The sequence below is a fragment of the Sciurus vulgaris genome, assembly GCF_902686455.1.
Source record: "Sciurus vulgaris genome assembly, chromosome: X".
In the NCBI taxonomy this organism is placed as follows: Eukaryota; Metazoa; Chordata; class Mammalia; order Rodentia; family Sciuridae; genus Sciurus; species Sciurus vulgaris.
Window position 1 is genome coordinate 57091502 of NC_136471.1, and position 23929 is coordinate 57115430.

Consider the following 23929-nt stretch of genomic DNA (forward strand, 5'->3'; position numbering starts at 1 on the left):
TTCCACTTGATAGCACCCACAGGGAATATTTGAAGAACAATGTAAAGACTTTGAAACATTAACTGAGATTGGATCTATAGCAAATAGAAGTCAGGGTAGAACTTCAGGGTGACCTGAAGTTACTCAGGTAAATTGTTTGCTAAATATAGCAAAACTATCCCTGATCTCCATAAGATTAAATAAGACACAAAATCCCATAAATGAAATCAAAATTTGTAAGATAAAACTCAAATTTTATTGGTCAAAAAGAACCAGGAACCTCTTAATTGTCATGGTAAATGACAATGAACACCAAGTCTATAGTGACACAGATATTGAAATTATTGGCCAAACAGTTTAAAGCAATTATTATGCAAATTCTCCTTGAATACTTTTAAATCAAATTGAAAAATGTAAAGTTTCAGCGAAGAAATAGAAGACATAAAGAAAAAACAAAGGATAATTGTCGATCTGAAAAAGTCCAACAACAAAACCTTCATGGAATTAACTCAGTAATAGAATGATGATGGCAGATAAACAAATTCAATGAACTTGCAGAGGGAGCAATAGAAATTGTCCAAACTGAACAATACAGAGAAAAATGGTTGAAACAATGAACAAAGACTCAGAGGCATGTGGTACAATAAAGTGCCTAAGATTGTTGTATTCAAAATTCCAAATGGAGGGAAGAAAAGAATCATACATAAAAAGCATATGCAGATATTGTGGCTGGAATCTTCCCATGTTTGGTGGAATGCATATATATGAAGATAAAAAAGGCTCAAAGAATCCAAACAGAATAATAAACTAATATTATTGCAGTTTTTAAAAAATTGCTTTGAAGCCATTGAAAAACTAAAAGGATCATCTACTTTGAAAAAAAAAATAAAAAAGAAAGTCTTAAATAACTCTCTTTTTTTTTTCTTTTTCTTTTTTTATTTTTTTATTATAAACAAATGGGATACATGTTGTTTCTCTGTTTGTACATGGCGTAAAGGCATACCATTTGTGTAATCATAAATTTACATAGAGTAATGTTGTTTGATTCATTCTGTTATTTTCTCCCTTCCCCCCACCCCTCCCACCCCTCTTTACCCTCTATACAGTACTTCCTTCCTCCATACTAACCCTAACCCTAACTCTAACCCTAACACTAACCCTTCCCTCCCCCCCATTATGTGTCATCCTCCACTTATTAGCGATATCATTCGTCCTTTGGCTTTTTGAGATTGGCTTATCTCACTTAGCATGATATTCTCCAATTTCATCCATTTGCCTGCAAATGCCATAATTTTATCATTCTTTATGGCTGAGTAATATTCCATTGTATATATATACCACAGTTTCTCTATCCACTCATCAATTGAAGGGCATCTAGGTTGGTTCCACAATCTGGCTATTGTGAATTGAGCAGCTATGAACATTGATGTGGCTGTGTCTCTGTAGTATGCTGATTTTAAGTCCTTTGGGTATAGGCCAAGGAGTGGGATAGCTGGGTCAAATGGAGGGTCCATTCCAAGTTTTCTAAGGAATCTCCACACTGCTTTCCAGAGTGGCTGCACTAATTTGCAGCCCCACCAGCAGTGTATGAGTGTACCTTTCTCCCCACATCCTCGCCAACACCTGTTGTTGCTCGTATTCTTGATAATCGCCATTCTAATTGGGGTGAGATGGAATCTTAGGGCGGTTTTGATTTGCATTTCTCTTATTACTAGAGATGTTGAACATTTGTCCATATGTTTGTTGATTGCTTGTAGATCTTCTTCTGTGAAGTGTCTATTCATTTCCTTAGCCCATTTGTTGACTGGATTATTTGAATTCTTGGAGTAAAGTTTTTTGAGTTCTTTATAGATTCTGGAGATTAGTGCTCTATCTGAAGTATGATTGGCAAAGATTTTCTCCCATTCTGTAGGCTCTTTCTTCGCATTGCTGATAGTTTCCTTTGCTGAGAGAAAGCTTTTTAGTTTGAATCTATCCCAGTGGTTGATTCTAGCTTTTATTTCTTGTGCTATGGGAGTCCTGTTAAGGAAGTCTGATCCTAGACCAACAAGGTGAAGATTTGGACCTACTTTTTCTTCTATAATCTGCAGGGTCTCTGGTTTGATTCCGAGGTCCTTAATCCATTTTGAGTTTAGTTTCGTGCATGGTGAGAGATATGGGTTTAGTTTCATTCTGTTGCATATGGATTTCCAATTCTCCCAGCACCATTTGTTGAAGAGGCTATCTTTTCTCCATTGCATATTTTTGGCCCCTTTGTCTAGTATGAGAAAATTGTATTTATTTGGGTTTGTGTCCGTGTCCTCTATTCTATACCATTGATCTACCTTTCTATTTTGGTACCAATACCGTGCCGTTTTTATTACTATTGCTTTGTAGTAGAGTTGAAGATCTGGTATTGCAATACCCCCTGTTTCACTCTTCCTGCTAAGGATTGCTTTAGCTATTCTGGGTTTCTTATTCTTCCAGATGAATTTCATAATTGCTTGCTCTACTTCTGTAAGGTACATCATTGGGATTTTAATTGGAATTGCATTGAATTTGTATAGCACTTTAGGTAGTATGGCCATTTTGACAATATTAATTCTTCCTATCCAAGAACATGGAAGATCTTTCCATTTTCTAAGGTGTTCTTTAATTTCTTTCTTTAGTGTTGTATAGTTCTCATTGTAGAGGTCTTTCACCTCTTTTGTGAGATTGATTCCCAAGTATTTTATTTTTTTTGAGGCTATTGTGAATGGGGTAGTTTTCCTAATTTCTCTTTCTGAAGATTCATCACTTATGTATAAAAATGCGTTGGATTTATGGGCATTGATCTTGTAACCTGCTACTTTACTGAATTCACTTATGAGTTCTAAGAGTTTTCTGGTGGAATTTCCAGGTTCCTCTAAATATATAATCATGTCATCAGCGAACAGAGATAGTTTGAGTTCTTCTTTCCCAATTCGTATCCCTTTAATCTCTTTGGTTTGTCTAATTGCTCTGGCCAGAGTCTCAAGAACGATGTTGAATAGAAGTGGTGAAAGAGGGCATCCCTGCCTTGTTCCAGTTTTTAGGGGGAATGCTTTCAGTTTTTCACCATTTAGAATGATATTAGCCATGGGCTTAGCATAAATGGCCTTTACAATGTTAAGGAATGTTCCCGCTATCCCTATTTTTTCTAGTGTTTTGAGCATGAAGGGGTGCTGTATTTTATCAAATGCTTTTTCTGCATCTATTGAAATAATCATGTGATTCTTGACTTTAAGTCTATTAATATGGTGAATTACGTTTATTGATTTCCTGATGTTGAACCAACCTTGCATCCCTGGGATGAAACCAACTTGATCATGGTGCACTATGTTTTTAATATGTTTTTGTATGCGATTTGCTAAAATTTTGTTGAGAATTTTTGCATCGATGTTCATTAAGGATATTGGTCTGAAATTTTCTTTCCTTGATGAGTCTCTGTCTGGTTTAGGTAACAGGGTGATATTGGCTTCGTAGAATGAGTTTGGGAGGGTTCCCTCCTCTTCTATTTTATGGAATACTTTGAGAAGTATTGGAATGAGCTCTTCTTTAAAGGTTTTGTAGAACTCGGCTGAGAACTCATCTGGTCCCAGACTTTTCTTTGTTGGTAGGCTTTTGATGACTTCTTCTATTTCAGTACTTGAAATTGGTCTATTTAAATTGTTTATGTCCTCCTCGTTCAGTTTAGGCAATTCATATGTCTCTAGAAACCTGTTGATGCCTTCAGAAGTTTCTATTTTGTTGGAGTATAGATTTTCAAAATAGCTTCTAATTATGTTTTGTATTTCAATCCTGTCTGTTGTGATATTTCCTTGTTCATTCCGAATTTTAGTGATTTGGGTTTTCTCTCGTCTTCTCTTTGTTAGTGTGGCTAAAGGTTTATCAATTTTGTTTATTTTTTCGAAGAACCAACTATTTATTTTGTCAATTTTTTGTATTGTTTCTTTTGTTTCAATTTCGTTGATTTCAGCTCTGAGTTTAACTATTTCCTGTCTTCTACTACTTTTGGTGCTGTTATGTTCTTCTTTTTCTAGGGCTTTGAGCTGTAGTGTTAAGTCGTTTATTTGTTGACTTTTACTTCTTTTATTAAATGCACTCCATGAAATAAATTTCCCTCTAAGTACTGCTTTCATAGTGTCCCAGAGATTTTGATATGATATTTCTTTGTTCTCATTTACCTCTAAGAATTTTTTAATTTCCTTCCTAATATCTTCTGTTATCCATTCATCATATAATAGCATATTGTTTAATCTCCAGATGTTGGAATAGTTTCTGTGTTTTACTCTTTCATTTATTTCTAACTTCAATCCATTATGATCTGATAGAATACATGGTAGTGTCTCTATCTTCTTGTATTTGCTAACATTAGCTTTGTGGCATAATATATGGTCTATTTTAGAGAAGGATCCATGTGCTGCTGAGAAGAAAGTGTATTCACTCTTGGTTGGATGGTATATTCTATAAATGTCCGTTAAGTCTAAATTATTGATTGTGTTATTGAGATCTATGGTTTCTTTGTTCAATTTTTGTCTGGAAGATTTGTCCAGTGGTGAGGGAGGCGTGTTAAAATCACCTAGTATTATTGTGTTATGGTCTATTTGGTTTCTGAAATTGAGATGGATTTGTTTGACATACATGGATGAGCCACTGTTTGGGGCATAGATGTTTATGATTGTTATATCTTGCTGATTTATGCTTCCCTTAAGCAGTATGAAATGACCTTCTTTATCCCTTCTGACTAACTTTGGCTTGAAGTCCACATTATCTGAAATGAGGATGGATACTCCAGCTTTTTTCTGAGTCCATGTGCATGGTATGTTTTTCCCCATCCTTTCACCTTTAGTCTATGGGTATCTTTTTCTATGAGGTGAGTCTCTTGCAGGCAACATATTGTTGGATCTTTCTTTTTAATCCAATCTGCCAGTCTATGTCTTTTGATTGATGAATTCAGGCCATTAACATTCAGGGTTGTTATAGAGATATGATTTGTTTTCCCGGTCATTTGGTTCATTTTTTAAATTTTATTTATTTATTTGTTTGACACAACTTGTTTCCTCCTTTATTTGACAATTCCTTTAGGATAATTCCTCCCTTTGGTGATTTACTTCTTTGTTTTTCATCTCTTCCTCATGGAATATTTTGCTGAGAATGTTCTGTAATGCTGGCTTTCTTTTTGTAAATTCTATTAGCTTTTGTTTATCATGGAAGGATTTTATTTCATCGTCAAATTTGAAGGTAAGTTTTGCTGGGTATAAGATTCTTGGTTGGCATCCATTTTCTTTCAGGGCTTGAAAAACGTTGTTCCAGGCCCTTCTAGCTTTTAGAGTCTGGATTGAAAAATCTGCTGATATCCGTATTGGTTTCCCCCTGAATGTAATTTGGTTCTTTTCTCTCACAGCCTTTAAAATTCTGTCTTTATTTTGTATGTTCGGTATTTTCATTATAATGTGCCTTGGTGTGGGTCTGTTGTAATTTTGTGTATTTGGAGTCCTATAAGCCTCTTGAACTTGATTTTCCATTTCATTCTTCAGATTTGGGAAATTTTCTGATATTATTTCATTCAATAAATTGTTCATTCCTTTGGCTTGTTTCTCTAGGCCTTCCTCAATCCCAATAATTCTTAAATTTGGCATTTTCATGATATCCCATAGTTCTTGTAGATTCTGTTCATGATTTCTTACCATCTTCTCTGTTTGTTCAACTTTGTTTTCAAGGTTAAATATTTTGTCTTCAATGTCTGAGGTTCTGTCTTCCAGGTGTTCTATCCCATTGGATATGCTTTCTATGGAGTTCTTAATTTGGTTTATTGTTTCCTTCATGTCAAGGATTTCTGTTTGGTTTTTTTTCAATATCTCTAACTCTTCATTTAAATGATCTTTTGCTTCCTGTATTTGCTCTTTTAACTGTCGATTGGTGCGATCAATCAATGCTTGCATTTGCTCTTTCATCTCATCATTCAGTGCGTGCATTTGCTCTTTCATCTCATCGTTTGCTTCTCTGATCATTTTAATTATGTTCATTCTGAACTCCTTTTCTGTCATTTCTTCTGCCATGCTGTCATTGGGTTTTATTGATGTAACATCTAGATTTGTTTGCAGCATTTTCTTTCCTTGTTTTCTCATATTGTTCAGGTATCAGAGGACCGCTGAGATATTGCAGATTTCCTCTATTAACTTACAATGTCCCTGAAGATTTCTATATATATCCCCCCTTAGCCTTCAGTAGGCTGAAGTCTTGGAGGAAGTTGATAATGCAGTGCTCCACAAGGAAGCTGCCTCTCTAGGAGTAGTGGCCTTCAGGTGGGGTATAATCCCTGCTAGTGGGCAGAGGTGCCTCCACTTGTTGACCAGTGGTCATCCAAAGGGGACCTAGGCTGTGGGCTGAGGCAAGGCCTGTTTGGGCCTGAGTCTCTGGTTTTACCGTCCTTGTGGGGAAACCTCACCCAGCAGGGAAGACTCACCCGGTGGGGAGGTCTCGCTGGTCAGTTCCCTCCTAGAGGTTCCCCTCAATTTACAGCTACCGCCTGGGCTGGGCTGCCTTCCTCTGCAAAGTTCCCAGGGGCCCGGCCCTACCTCCTGGTCCTGGGAGCCTCACCCTTTGCAGATGACTCTCCTTAGGCTGCCCTTCCTCAGAGAATCTGCCCGCAGGCCTGGAACCTTCGCTCCGCCCTAAGCCTGTCTCTGTGCGGCTCTTCCACCAAGAAGCCTCCTAGATCCTGGGACCCTGCTCTGCACCTAATCGCCTGGCTATGCGGCCCCTCCTCTGAGCAGCCACCTGGGGCCCTGTACAATCGCTCTGAATCCCAGAGACCCGCCACACGCCTCTTCCTCCAGACAGCCGCCCAGTATTCCGGTGGGGTCACTAGGAGTCCAAGAAACTCACTGCGTGCCTCCACCTCCACCAACCACCTTTAGCCCTGGGCAATCAATCACTCCGAGTCGAAGTGACCCTCCCCGTTCCTCCTCCTTCTCCAGATAACCCCCGGGGTGTTCAGGAGCGGTCGCTCTGAGTGGCTCTGAGTCCACGTGACCCGCAGCACAGGTCCTCTGGGCAACCGCCCAGAGCTCTGGTGCGGCCACTCAAGACCAAGCGACCCACCACGCTTCTCCTCCAGGCAGCCCCCCTGTGTTCAGGAGCTGTCACTTTAAGTCCAAACAACTCACCACTCGCCTTCTCCTCTGAGCAGCCGCCTGGAGCGCTAATGCAGTCACTGCGAGTCCAAAGGACCCGCCGCGCTCCTCCTCCTCCTCCTCCTACTCCTCTGGGCAGGCCCCGGGGTTCAGAAGTGGTCTGAGTCCAAACAGCTCGCCACGTAGCCCTTTCTCTCGCAACCGCCTGTAGCTCTGGTGTAGTCACCCCGAATCCAAGCGGCCGCACTCCTCTTCCTCCTCCTCCTCCTCAGGGCAGGCCCCGGTGTTCAGAAGTGTCGTTCTGAGTCCAAACAGCTCGCCGCGCAGCTTCTCCTCTGGCAACCACCTGCAGCTGTGGTGCAGTCACTCCGAATCCAAGTGGCCACGCTCGTCCTCCTCCTCCTCAGGGCAGGCCCCGGTGTCCTGAGTCCACACAGCTCTCCTCGCCACTCCTCCCCTGGGCAGCCGCCGGAGCCCCAGTGGTTTCTCCGAGTCCCAGCGCTGTGCCGAGCGGCCTCCTTTACGGCGCTCCCAGCTGTCCGAGTTCACTGCTCCAGCGGGGGGAGGGGCGTCTCGCCGGCAGTTCTACTTCACAAAGTTTCCTGCGTTCTGGGACCACTGTCCCATCCGGGATGCCTCCCCAGGGGGTGAGAGTCACCCAGCTGCTTTGAGTTGGTCCCAAGCGTCTCAATATCTCCTCTTTTGAATCCTGAGTCCTGGAGCAACATGAAATGCAGCCACCCTCTAGGCCGCCATCTTGAAACCTCCCAAATAACTCTCTTTTGAGACTATGTCTGGTGCCGTTTTTTTTAGATAATTCTGACAATTCTTAAAGTTCTTATAAAAATTTTGTCAGTTGAAGTTGAAATGGAATGTGTCATTCAGATCTCCAGCTCTGGTGAGTATAGTTATCTGAAACTCCAGCTACTGCTTCTCTAGATCTATCTCTGATTTGTGGTAAATCTGTGCCTCTTATGGAATATCCTAGTCAATAATAGAGCATGAATGTTTTTTGGGACTTAGCACTATACTATAGCTTGACCAAAACTTTTTCAAATATTCACTGTAGTTTGAGTCTTTTCAGAACCCATCCATCTCCCTTCTCTTTGTTTTTTCTCAAGTGTCAGATCAATATCATTGTATGAGGGTGCCCTCTGTTCCTTTCTTTTATTCTCCACGGGCATTACTTTTAATGTATCACTTGAATATCTAATCTCATCAGGACCTACTTCCCAGAGGACCCAAATAAAACCATCCAGTTTCTTAACTTTTACAACAAAATGCCAATTCTATCCCTAACTTTAGTGTAAAATAATGTAATTTTTGTAATTGAATCACAAGAGTTATAAATCAGGTAGTTATCAGTAACCACAACCTTTAAGTTAATGCTACTATCAACAAATTTCAAGTGAAAGAAGCAATATTTATGCAAGATTTTTTTGAGAAATGTTTGATCCATCAAATCCGTATTAGGGATTTCTAAACTTATGAATTGGGCCAAGTCTGGCCCATGATCTGCTTTTGTTTGGCATGTTATGTGCACCTATGAAAATGTCGCACAAAGAATCACATTATACTGTTCAATTAATATGTGCAAATGATTAGAATTTGAAAAATTCCAAAAGTGAAAAATATACATAATCCTATTATGACTAGGTAATAGTTATTGATGTTTTGAACTCGTTTTCTCTTCATTTATACAAAGTTACAAATATAATTTGTATGTACCTATGTCCTACTTTAACAAAACTTACAACTTAGGGGATAATGCAAACAACCATCCCCCAAAAAACCAAATATATGACTATGTGACTCTGAGGAGTGTTAGAGTAATTATTAATATGTATCCACTTTTGGGCCAGTGTTGCTAATAAAGTTAAGCCTTGTCTTCATACCCTAGATAAAATCATCAAAGACCTTTAAGTTAATAACTATTAAAGTATAATATGAAACAATATAAAAAGCAAAAAATGAAGGAATTCTGGACTGAGACCATATGGCTCTCAATTCAAAATATTTACTATCTATTGATGCTTTACAGAGTTTTCTTATTTCTGATTGATGTGCTCACTATAAGATATATTCCTGGTGTTACAGTCAGCCTCTTCACTGCTGTGACTAAAAGATCTGACCAGAACAATTGCAGAGGAGGAAAAAATTATTTGAGGGCTCACAATTTCAGAGGTCTCACTCCATAAACAGTAGGCTCCATTTCTCAGGGCTCAAGGTGAGGCAGAACATCATGGCAGAAGAGTGTAGTGGCGGGAAGAGACTCCATAATGATCAGAAAGCAAAGAGAGACTCCTTTCTCCAGATAAAAAATGTATACCCTAATGGGATATCCCCCAGGGACCCACATCCCCCAGCCACACCCTATCCACCTTCAGTCACCATTCAGTTAATCCCATCAGGAGATAAATTCACTGATTGGGTTAAGACTTCTCATAACCCAATCATTTCTCCTATAAACCTTCTTGCATTGTCTCACAATGAGCTTTTTGTGGATATCTCACATCCAAACCATAACACCTGTATTAAGCTGTATTAGAAAATAATGTTTTATATTTACTGCCAGAAACTTTACACTATTTTATCAATTTATTTCTAGAAAAGATATTTGGTAATTTTGCATGTTTTTGGTAAACAAACCTCACTCCTGACTTTACCTTATTTCTCTCTTATCAGCATTTCAACTATATTTTAATTTAAACTCTTATTTCCTTTTGCATGTTTATTTATGGCATGTAATTTAAAAACTTTAACATAAATCTCTTACTCAATTTCTGAGAGGGTAGTGTGAAATTTCATGACCTATGAAAAGGGATGGGTTGGCTCAAATTACCTCACTCTTTTTATGGCTAGATAATCTATACAGGATACATTATTTCCACTAAATGCAAGTCCAAAATGGGAGGGATAAACAAGGATTAAGGTATAAGCCTCCTCATAAAACACCAAATACTTGTTCTACACTAAATCTAGTGGATTTGAAAGTTTCTTCTACCCAAAGAAGTCATCATCTAGAAGAGACTTTCTTAACCTGAGTTCCATGAATCTATGAGAGTACAGTAATGAATGCTGGGTAATCTCTGACATTCTAGAGATTTTATGTAAAACTTCTTTATATATATTATGTATGTGTAATATATATGTAGGCAAATATAATATGTGTATTACACACATATATTTATACATATATGAATTTTTCTAGGAAAATATAGCTTATATTACATTTCCCAAAGGGCCTGAAAAAAAGCATAAAACATCGAAAATTGATTTTGAAATTATATTAGGATAGATTCAAAGTCAAATTCAAAAGACTCTCTTCAGGAGGAATCAAGACCACTCTCAAGGTCTTCAGTTTTAATTGAAAGTTTTTGATAAGGTCATTCTTATAAATTGACGTTTAAGTTCTTGGTTCTGGGTTTCCACATTAGTAGGTAATCTCAGCCCTCCACCAGACATTGTTGAAGTACATAGGGATAAGAAGTCATCATTTCAGAATAAGAACTACATGTTCAATCCGTTGTTTAAAACTAGGAGACAATGCTCTTTCTAATCTAAATTTAGGGTCACACATCTGACCTCCCTTTCCAGATTCTGGATTTATATAGGAACTAATTTCAGGAGCCTCATACAAATGTAGTCTGTAAGCTCAATTCCCATCTCCACATGTGTGTAAAAATGCTTTTTCCTTAAGCATTGTTTCTCAGTTGAGAATATAGCTATCTTTCCCTTTCAACCCTGATGAGTTTGGAAATGTTTGGGATCAGTGTAAGATCCAGATTTGCAGAGGTATGAAATTTTATACAATTCTGAAGTTCTTATGAAAAATAATACATAATTAAAAACAGAAATTTAAGTACTGGGCTTCAAAAAAGCCCATATACTGGAGAAACCTGAAATTTGAGCTTTTAGCTATCTGGGATTTTTTTTTCTGGTTAAGGTATTAATTGTTATGATGACTGATAGTTATTTTTGACATTTAGTAAGAAGGCATCCTAGAAACCAAACATGCTGGAAGGCATAAGATAGTTTCCCACAAAAAATAATTGTCATGGGCAACATATCAACTACCTCAGTGGCTCACAAAGCTTTACCTCCTTCTTATTGCTTTGGATTTGTGTTTCTGATTATGATATGGAACTTGAGACTATTATTTTTTGCTTTCAAAAATATACTATTGATTTTTAAAAATTAAAAAACAATTATCCTGAGTTTTTATAGGTTTGGATAAGTGCCCAATAATTCACCATATTGTATGGAAATATATTTTATCTCCACATCAAATAATAATGACCAATATCTCCAAAACAAAAACAGATGTTGAAATTCTAAACATTATACATCCTAGTTACATAGAGTTTAGTACAGATGCTTTCTGCTTATTCTTTCTTTAATGGTATCAGCTAAATTGTTATTTTTTTAGGTACCTCAGAGGGGTAAATCACCCCTCGTGAGAATACCTGAAGAGGACTACATGTAAATGTGATAGTAATAATAGAAATAAATTCATAAAGTGCTTACCATGCATCTAGTCCTTTATGTACTTAAAATGCTTTCATGTTATAACAGTTATTTGAGTGTGAGTCATCATGTAAATTTTATAAATGAAGCTACTGTGGCACAGAGAAATCAAATAATTTTTCAAAGTACATATAGGAAGCATGTAGTAGTAGAGATGGTGATAAAACCCAGGCAGTTAAATTCCAGAGTTCATATACTTTTTTTGTACTAGAAAGTGAACCCAGGGTCCCTTTACCACTGAGTTACATCCCTAGCCATTTTTATTTTTTGAGACAGGGTCTCACTGACTTGCTTAAGGCCTCACTAAGTTGCTGAGGCTGGCCTTGAACTTAATTGAAATCAGAGTATTGAGATGAAACTCATTTACTGCTTCTGCTGGCACGTGTGGTCTTGTACAAGCTGCAAGCCTCTAGGGCTGAGAAGTGCTGCATTTCTTACTGGTGGGATATGCCCTCCAGTATTACAGCAGACCCCGAAGCTCATCATCAATTCCTTATTTGTGGGTCCTTGTCTCATGAATTCAAGGAATGAAATTCAGAGAACAAGGTGAGTGAGTGTAAGAGTAGTACTTTTTTCAAGTGTGTATAGAAACAGAACTTCCACAGGAGGAGAGGGAACCCAACAGGAGTTGCAGTCTGAATGTGCTAGTGGTAGGGGTTTATGTAACACTTGGGTCAACACTATTGGTCCATACATGCTAATTAGGGTTTTGAAAAGTACTAATGCTATTGGTTCCAACTTACTAATTAGGGTTTGGGAAATTAATAACCTTATAGGTTGTCCTGAATCCCAATCAGGTTTGCCTTACTTTTTCTCCCTGCTAGGGGAAGCAGGAAGTTGAAGACATTGAAGTGCGCATGCTCAGCAGGGGATTCTGAAGCTGCAGGGCTTTGTGATATGCACTTTTTCAGCAGGCAACCACACCATGTGCAGGCCAAAATGCTGTAAGGTGACAGTTGGGCTTGTCCCAGCTCACCTCATGGGATGCGCCTCAGACAGGTTCCACTTGGCAACCTGTGCTTGCTTCCTGTGCTTCAGCCTACCTGGCCACCATTCTGCCACTTCATCAGTGGTAGGAGTACCACTTCTTGGTAGGGTCCAGTGGGCTGGCTGCACGCCTTGGAGTCCAGTGAGTCATTGTTACTCTCTCAGCTTCCAGAGTTGCTGGGATTACAGGCATGGACCACTGTGACCAGCTCAGAGTTCATATTCTGAAATGCTATGTTATACTGCTTCTTATTTCTACACATTTAACAGTGACTACCTAATGTAAAATTTGTTATCACTGGAATATGTGTAAGCAACAGAAAACTTAAGATAACTCTGTTTTGAAAGCTAATAAAAAAGTGATCATGCAGGACAGTTGACCCAATTCAAAATGATTATTATTGGATCATAACATGTCATTTCTGAAGCCCAGAGAAGTAGTAACAGAGCATCTCACTAAAGAAAAACAGATTTGAGGGACTTGTGACCTGCTCATGATGAAACTAAGAGATGAGAGAATATAAAAAGCTTCCATATATAATCTCTTGTGAGAACAAACCCGAAATTCCCTGAACTCTTTTAGAGAGATCAGAGGGAGCCATTATGAATAACCAGAGAAGATTATATTTTTACTGTTATAGTGACTTCATTATGAATCTGGAAAAAGAAAAATTATATATTACAAAACAGAGAAGTCTAAATGGTGGGTAGTGTGTCAAACCAATATGTCAGTTCAAGTTTTTATGATCATGAGGCTGAAATTTGCATTTGAACTCAAAACAAGAAGTCATTTAGGAATAATTACTATCCTACTTTAATAAGGTTAACACAATAAATCCCATTTCAGTCACTAGATCCCATTCAGCTCTAAAATGTGAAGGGTTATTTTTGTAATACATGTGTTTTTTCTCTTTGCTTCTGCAATATTTTTAAAATACTCTTCCTAAGAAACAAAAAGGGAAAAAATATGAACTCTCAAAATGTTTTCCTTACTATAAATCATAAGATATAGACATAATTATCATACAGTTCTGTGAATGATTTGCTGTAAGGTATTTTAAAGTACACCTAAGACAAAATGCATTTTATCGTGTTATTGATCTTCAACTACTCAAAGGAACTGAATATAGGCATCAAAACTGATGAACTGCAGAGCCATTCTAAACAAGGTAAATCTCACTATAATACATCCCCAAAGCAATCTGATTAGATCTTCTCCCACCTCCTGAAAAATCTTTACAATAGCTAGAACTGTACCACTTTTCAACAGCTTGAATAAAAGGAGTCTATAATAGCAGCTTCAAGTGCAAAATCCCACTGGTAGGTGGAGAAATTATTGCCTAAGATTAACTCTGCATTCACATTTGGTTAGTTAGTTACAGACTTTAACACAACACTTAAAATTGGACCAGGAAAAATGCAGAATGATTTTTTTTTTACTAGAAAGCAACCTAAAAGAAAAAGAAATTATGAGCACCCTATGAGACCATCAAAGCAAAATCATAATAACTCCTTGGCCAAACTAAGGTATTTGCTGATAGTGTTCAAAGATTTAATTACAGCTTTACTACTCATTAAGTATGACATATTTTCAGTTGACAGCTGTCATTCAGAGAATTTTCTCAATATCTCTTCTTAAAAATCACAGGCATTATTTTCTTAATGCAATAAGAACTCATAGGCTATTGTGAACTAATCAATACTGCCACTGTGGTAATATTTTAACTACAAATTTCTCATGACTGTTAAAGAAAAACATCAAATAGTTCAATAAAGATTGCCTATAAAAGAAATTGGCCTCACACAATTTATCCTGTTATTTCTAAACCTTGACCTCTATCAATTCAATGTTCTTATTTCTTCACTCCATGTCCTCTGATAACATCTCTCATTATCCCCTCTGTTGTCCCCACTCTAGACCTATCATTTATTCTGATTCCTTTAAGTTCTGTCCTCATAAGATTTATTTGATTAAAAACTAAGATGTATATTGTAATGTGTTAGATTAATTAGCATCTTCCCAGGAAATATATTTAAAAACAGATGCTCTGAAAATAGTAACTTAGTCATAGAGAACAGGAAAATTTCTGTCAAACTCTGAATTCTGATCTTAACAAAATTTTCAGGCCCCTATACTAAGATCAGTATTAGAAACTTATAATATACATAAAAAGGCAAGAGCAATAAAAAAGTGTATAAGCAATATATGACTTCTCTACAACTTAGCATTGTGAATGTGGGTAATTTCTCTAATTTTTTTGGGTTTACCATGCATAGAATATTATTAATAATAGTTTTTAAGCTTCATTACCAATTGTTGATAAATATTATACATATAAATACCTAAAAGTATTTAGTTACCTAGATATCTAGCTATTCCTGTTATTGTTTCTGGCAAGAAGCAGGTGATCAAACCTTTTAATTTTCTTTTCCACATCACTGAATATGATCAGGAAAAAGTCAAATTACTATTAAGACTTCAAGAAAAACCAAAAGCATAGGAAGAACTTGGATTTCTTTAATAAATAATCAAGACTACTACTCTGAAGAGCTACTCAGGGTCTTAGTTAAGTTAGTTAACAGAGTGGTGATAACCTGCAAGTCTTTCAGCACAAGTAACACTCCAAGTAAAATTCTAAACATATTTGGTTCTACCCTTACTTATTTTCAGATTTCATGGTAATTAATCTTAGTTTTCTGACTACTGACTGTGCACTAATTTGTCTTCCCAGTTTCCCAGTCTTTGTCCCTCCAAATTGTGGCTTGTTCTCCTCTGTCCCTTTGTATAAGCATGAACTCCTGCTTCAGCTGTTCCTCTGTTCATTTACTGCTTTGAAAGTTTGGACTTCATCTTCTACTCCAAATTTATTTATCTTGTCCTAACTTCAACTGTCTTTGGCAATTTGGCCCACTAATAGATTCATGTATTTATAAAATATTATTGTCAGGACTGCCTTGACTATCCAAGTTTCTGCTTTAAAGCAGTTAAATAACTTGTCAAGTATTTTGCAGAGGGATTCCTTATTAGGGAACAAGTTAATTTTTATTGTTGTTATTGTTTTTGGGGGGATTTACAGGGTATTCAATGTAACTCTCCCACTGAGCTACACCCAGTCCTTTTTACTTTTGATTTTGAGACAAAGTCTCACTAAATTGCTGAGGCTGGTCTCCCTGCTTCAGGCACCTGAGTAGTAGCTGGAATTAGAAGTGTGCCATGTGCCATCATTCCTGACATTGAGACATGTTTTGACACACACACACACACACACACACACACACACACACACACACATATATATATATATATATATATATATATATATATAATAGTAGGTAAGAGAGACAAAGTAGTGTTAGAGAGAACTTCTTGCACATTAAGTGACAAATTAATTGATGGACACATACAATTAGGTTATTTTGTTGAAGATGAAGGAATAGAAAAGCAGTGGAGAATACAGATCTTCAACCACTTGGTTTCCATTTTACCCTTGTCCCTGAAATCAAATGGCCACCACTTGATAGAAGAATATACTTAATTCTCGATGCACATGAAACACTTTCCAGGATGATTATATATTAAGATGCAAAACAAATTTTGATATACGTAAACTATGCAAGATATATTCTCCAACTACAGTGGAATGATATTATGAATCAATTACAGACAAAAATTGGGAAATTGCAAATCTGGGAAAATTAAGATAAATGAAATTCCTAAATAACAAATGTGTCCAAGAGTAAGTTGAAATGGAAATTGAAAATATTTTGAAATGTAGGGAAAAAAAAAATCCCAAAATTTATGGGATGCAGTTTAAGTGATATTCAGTCAAAAATTTCTCTCTCTAAAACTCAGAATTCAAAAATAAAGATCTCAAATTAGTATCTCCAGCTCCTACCTTAAAAAAATAACTGGATGTGGAAGAGAAAACTAACTAAACACAAATGCAAGGTAGGGACAAATAAATATTAGACTGGAAATAAACGAAGAACAAAATACAGGAAAATAAAATCCAAAGTTTGTGTCTTTTAAAAGAGCAACAAACTTTACAATACTTCCGCAAGTATATTTAGGAAACAGAAAAGACTCAGATAAATAAAAATCATATATAAAAGAGATGATGTTACTAACGACCTTACAGAAAAATTTCAAAGTATAAAGCAACACTGTGAAAAACAGTATGCCAAAAAATTAGACAACCTAAATGAAATGAGCAAATTCCTAGAAACTTATAAACTACCAAAGAGAATGGAGAAGAAATAGAAAATGTTATTAGGTATATGCTAAGTAAGTACAGTGAATCAGTAATCAAAATGTGTCCTTTAAATAAAAGCCAAAGGCCAAATGACTTCACTAGTAAATTTTCACAATTTAAAGAAGTGTTGACTTTACTCTTCACAAACTTTTCAAAATGTTGAAAAGGAGGGAATACTCCAAACACATTCTATGAGACGAGTAATATTCATATACTAAATTCAGAAAAATAATATAAAGAAAATATATTAATTTCCTTTATGAAGATGTATTCTAAAAAATACTAATAAATCAAGTCTAATATTCTATTAAAAGAACAATGACTGATGTCATTTACTTCCAAGAATGCAAGGTGTGTTCAAAATAAGAAAATTAATTAATATGACATGTTAATGGAGTATAGGGAAAAATTACATGTTCATTTCAATAGATGAAGAGAACATATTTGAATAAAACGAATGCCCTATTCATTATGTAAACACCTAAAAATTTTGGATTTGAAAAAATTTCTTCCATTTAATAAAATGGCATCTACAAAATACCCATAGCTAATATCATAATGGTGACAGCCTGAAATTTTTCTGTTAAGAACTAGGACAAAGGTGTTCATTCTAACAATCTCTATTCAGTTTTCTACTAAGATTCTAGTCAGGGAAACCAGGCACTAAAATAAAACAAAAGGCATCTATATTGGAAAGGAATGAATAAAACTACTTTTAATTGCAGATTACTTCATTTTCTATGTAGGAAACACTAAAGAATTCCTAAAAAAGAATGAATAATAAATTAGTTCAGTAATTTAGAAAGAATGAAGTACTCATACAAGATACAACAAGAACATTTTAAGCAAGATTGCTACACAAAAATATGCTGTATTTCTATAAATAATCAATGTACCATCAAAAAATAAAATTAAGAAAAACAATTACATTTATAATAACACCAACTACACAAATTATTTAGGAATAAATTTAAATAAATAAATATAATGCAGGCATACAGAACAATATAAAACATTGTTGAAGAAAATAAACAAAGACCTGAGCGAATGAGAAGATAATTTGTAGTTTACGAATTGAAAGTCTTAATATTTTCAAGATCATAGTAAAAATCTACAGATTCACTGCAATATCTAATTCTCAGCTGTCTTATTGTTTGTAAATCAATAAGGTTTTATTGAAAATCTTTGAGTTTATACAGTTAGGTGCTATAAGAGATCTTGAATGAAATATATGTACAGTCCTGGAAAAGTTTACAAACATCTTGTGTTTAAAATTGACATCTGTGTTGCATAGAATGGCATCAATCCTAAAATCAATCCTAGAATATGTAGGATCCTTATTTTAGGCATATTTCACCCTTTTCTACTCTTTTCCTCTTTCACTTCTTTCCTCATTCACATTATCTGGCTTCTATCGTATTTTATTTTTTTAAATTTTAATTGCATTTATTTTTAATTGATAGATAAAATCATAAAAATTATGCATATTTGGGTACAAGGTGATGATGTTCATCTGTCTTTTTAAAAATTGTTTTACCTATCCTAAATTTCATGTGGAAGATAAGGGACAAAAAATATCCAAAATAATTTTCAGAAGAGTAAAGTTGAGAGATACATTTTTATTTGTTGTTTCAACAAATAAACTGTTTCATATCAAAACACAGTTGCTAAGACAATGTGATAATGGTGTAAACATAGGTACATCTATGAAATAAAGTTGAAAATTCAGGAATAAACCCATTCATCAATTGTAATTTAATTTTGATAAAATACCAATATAATCCAAAACATGAAGACAGAATGAAATGGATGTTTTCAAGCAGAAGAATCAATATGGTGTCTACCTTGCACCTCATATATTAACTTAAAGTGCATCAAAGACCTCAATGTAGGAACTACAAGTAGAAAAACCTAAAAACAATTTAAATGTAAATATTTATGACCTGGAATTAGTCAATGGTTTTTAAAATATGATACCTAAACCATAAAATACACTCAAAAATAGATAAAGTGTTCCTTTTTGAAATTAAAAACATCTGTGCTTCAAAACACACTATCAAAAAAGAGAAATGACAATGCAGAGAATGGCATAATATTTACAAATCAAATATCTTATAAGGATCTCATATCCAAAGCATATAAAGAATTCTTTCAAATGGACAACAAAAGACAATCCAATTAATAATTGGTAAAATTATTTGAATAGACATTTATGCAGAGAAGATATGAAAATGGCCAATAAATATGATGACCATTATTATCTATTAGGAAGAATCAAATCAAAACCAAAAGATACCATCTCATACTCATTAGGATGAATATAATAAAAAGTGCTGACAAGGATGTGGAGAAAGTAAAGTACTGATGGGAAATTAAAGTATAATGCAGACATTGTGTAAACAGTTTTGTAGTTTCTTAAGTAATTAACCTTAAGTTTACTATGTGATCCAGCAATTTCACTCTCTAGAAAACTTCAAACATTTATCCAAACAAAACCTTGTACACATAAGTTAATTTGGGTATCATTTGTAATAGCAAAAAATATGGGAAAAACTCCATCGATCTTTGACTAAATAAACAATATGTGGTATATTCATAAGATGACACAATACTGTATGGATTGATCTTGAAGCATTTTGCTAACAGAAAGAAGCCAGACACAACAGGTTACAATGTTGTATGGTTCTAATTATATGAAAGTTCTAGAATAAGCAAATCTATAGAGCCAAAAAGAGAGTAGTTGTCAGGGATATAGAGATGGGAGAAGTGGGAAGTGACTATTAACAGATATGGAGTTTGTGGTGTGAAAAATGGTTCTAATATTAGGGGTAAAGTTTGCATGATTTTCTGTATATACTGAAGTCACAGAATATTTAAAATTTAAAAAAAATGATGAATTTTGTGATATGTATACTTTTTTCAAATTTGGAAAGTTGAAAACATAGATCATATGATTTGGAAATAGAGATACTTTTACTACTTTCCAAAGTAGATGCTGTTTATTTCTTTTCTTGACTAATTATCCCATTTAGAACCTAAAGTGAAATGCTGAATAGATGGAAGATAGACTTCCTTGTTTTATGCCTAGACTCAAGGGGAAAGCATTCCTTTCTTTCACCATTAACAATGATGTTAACTGAATTTTTTAAATAAATATACTTTATCCAGTTGCAGAATTTCCTTCTGTTTCTAATATGTTGAATATTTTTATATTGAGATGGTTTGGGTTATTGTTAAGTGCTGTTTGCATATACAAGAAGATCCTGACATCTCAGTACTGATTTATTCATTTAGCATATTATGCTGATTGATATCACATGTTAAATTGCTCTCGCATTACTATGATAAATTCCATTTGATCATTGTGTAAATTCTTTTCATAGGTTTTTGTATTAGTTTCAGCAGTTAATATTAATACTGGCCTCATGTAGAGAATTGGGAGCTGATATCTCATTTTCTGCTGTCTGGAAGAGTTTGTAGATTCTACTATCAGGTATAACTAAAAAGAACAACAGGAAAGAAAAAGAATGTATGTTAATTTTTTAAATGTTTAACAGCATTTACCAGTGAGGTCATTGTTCCAGGGTTTTTCTTTATGAGAATCTTTAAAATTAATAATTAAACCTCTTTACTAGATATTTCTTATTCATTCTATCATGGTAGTTTTCACTTTTCTAAGAATTATTCGATTCCATGTTGGCATATAATTGTTCAAATTAAATTATATTTCTTTATTATCCAGTATTATTTTTGTAAGGTTGCTAGTTATGTCCCCTCTCTGAATTTTCTTTCTTTTTCCTGGTAAGTGTAGCTTATGTTTGGCCCATTTTGGTCTTTTCAAAGAACCAACTTTATACTTCATCAGTTTTCTCGTTTTTTCCTGTATTGTTTCTGCTCTACTATTTTTTTCTTCTTTCTTCTTGATTTTGGTTTAGTTACTTTTTTGTCCTCTCATTCATTAAGGTGTGCCACTTTCGTTAAGGCATTTGCACTTCAAAATTTCCCTCTGAACACTTACTTCAGCTTAATTCTATAAATTTGGGTATGTTTCATTTCAATTCCCATTGTTTTGAAAAAATTTAGAAAATGTTTTCCTTGGTTTCTTGTTGAACAATTGATTACTTAGGAATATGTTGCACAATTTTCACATACCTTTGGATTCTTCAAAATTTATTTTTCAATGATTCAAATTTAATTTAATTTATTTAGTTTAATTTTAAATTTATTGTCAGAGAACTTTTTTTTATTCATATTATCAAGGTTTTCAAATTAATTAAGACTTTTTCATAGCTTACCATATTGCCTATATTGGAGAATATTTTATGTTCACATGAAAGAAATCTGCATCCTGCTGTTGTTTGGCAGAATGTTATATACATGCCTATTAGTTCTAGGTGGGTTCTAGAGTTGTTAAAATTTTCTATTTCCTTTTTAATTTTCTGTATATTTGTTTGATTTATTATTGAGATTGGGATATTTATTTCCCCAAGTACTGTCTTTGAGTTGTCTATTTCCCCCTTTAAGTATGTCAGTTTTTGTTTTTTATATTTTGGGTTTCTGTTGTTCTATACATCAATTATTATGATTGCTTTTATTTCCTGTTCCATTGATTTTTTTTATCAATTATAATGTTCTTCTTCTGTGCTAGGAATAATATCTGCCTTAAGATGACTTTGTCAGATACTAATTTAGTCACTGCCACCCGCTTTTGGTTACTTTTTGTATAATATATCCGTTTTAATCCAATTACATTCAAACTATTTTTTGTTCTTGCTTCTAAAATGTCTCTGTACACAGGATATAGTTGAATTATACTTTCATCCACTTTCTATTTACCGAAGTATAATAGGGGAGTTTAGTACAATTACATTTAATATGATTTCTGAAAACTACAGCACAAAATATATAGATGTGTAGAAAAAAATTGTAACATTGTATTTTTTCCTTAGAAACAAGGAAAGGTTTCAAATCAATAATTTAAGTTCTTATTTAAGAATAAATAACTAAACCAAGAAGGTAACTATGTTAAAACAACTATAGAACAATTAAGAATAAAGAAAAATGATAAAGAAAATGAATGAAATAAATATGTAGAACTTTGAAAGACCAATAAAATTGAAGTACATAAGAATTAACAAAGTATAAATCAGATAAGATATGAATTGCCAATATCATATATCTAATGAAGTATTTATTAGAGTTTCTGTAATCATTAAAAAGATAATAAATGGAATACTATAAAAACTTCATGGTAATAAATTCAACATCTTGAAAGAAAGAGACCATTTTCTTCAAAAATTACAGACTACTAAAACTTAACCAAATAGAAATGGATAATATGAATAGTTCTATATCTTTAAAAATAGAGAATTAGTTAAATTTTAGATTCAAAATTGTTCAAGAAAATAGCAGCAAACTAAACTCAGTCATGTATAAGTAGACATAAACATCAAGAACAAGTGAGATTTATTTCAGTTTGCAAGGCTTGCAGTGTAATTGATATCAATCAGATCAATCAATATAATCCAACATATCAACAGGGTAATTAAGATAAATCCTTGATCTACTAATATTAACTAATGTCCAAAAAGAACATTTGGCAAAATTTCATACCCATTCAAATTAGAAGCAAATTAGAAGAATGGAACAACCTGTATACCACACACATACAATATATATGCATATATACACATACATATTTGAGAGATGCTAAAGCTAACACCATACAGAAGAGTAACATACTGAATGCTATTATTTGAAGATTAGGGAAAAAAAAGATACTCCTGCCACTCTTAATCAACATAGTACTGGGTGTATGAAAATCTGCAATAATTTAATAAAAATATATAAACCATAAGATTGAAAAGATAGGAGCTGGAGTTGTGGCTCAGTGGTAGAGCACTTGTCTAGCATGTGTGAGGCCTTGGGTTCGAAACTCAGCACCACATATAAATAAACAAAAATAAAAGATGCATTGACAACTAAAAAAAAATATTAAAAAAAAGATTGAAAAGATATATAAAACCACTTCTATATGCAAATGTGACCACTGTTTATTGTGACCCTCAATCTTGAGACCTGCAAGATTGCCGGATATATATTCAATAAAAAATCAATCCTATATTTATATGAGAGTAAAATTTTGGAATATTAAATTTTAAACAAAATACTACTTATAATATTTCCACCACAATTAAAATGTTTAGGTATAAACCTAGCATAACATGCAAATTATGATAGCTTAACATTATAAAAGGCTGATGAATCAAAATAGAACAATATTTCAATAAACAGAGAGACATAACCTGTTAACAAATTAAAATACTTAACATAGTAAAGATGTTTTTTTCTTTTCAAATTGACCCAACTTATAGCCATGTCAGAGCACAGAAATCTACTTCATTTGCTATGAACATTGAATGTTTAAATAGTAGTCCACATGAGGAGTTGCTACTACTTATTAAGCATTTTTCTTCTTTTCCTGATTAAAAAAATATATTAGTGTCCACATTTCAAGTGAAATAAGCCATACTGTTTTCATCTCTCCTTGTACAGGTGAATTTTCATATATTCACAATTCATATCTTCACTAGAGATATCCAGAATTTGAGTTGTTTTCCCATAAAGTGTATACATTAAAATTTTGATAGATACTGCCAAACTATCCTCCAGAAACGTAGAACTTGGAAAAGGGATATTTACCATGCCATACCAAAATCTAATAATAACTTCTTAATTATTCTTTTAATTATATTGTTTATGAAATATGGATTTTAAATTGCATCTCATTGTTTTTATTTACATTGTTTAGCACCTATTGTGTCTATTAACCATTAATATTTTGTATTCACTCAAATACCTGTAGGCTTTTTAGTTATTTTTAAACAAAAATTTTCACACATTTGAAGTTCTAATCCCTTAATATATATCTGCTTCAAATATTTCACCCTGTCTGAGATTTGTCTGTAACTTGAGTCTAGTGTCTTTTGGCATACATATTATTTTATTTTTTATTTTCATGTAGTTAACCTTGCTCATCACCTCTTT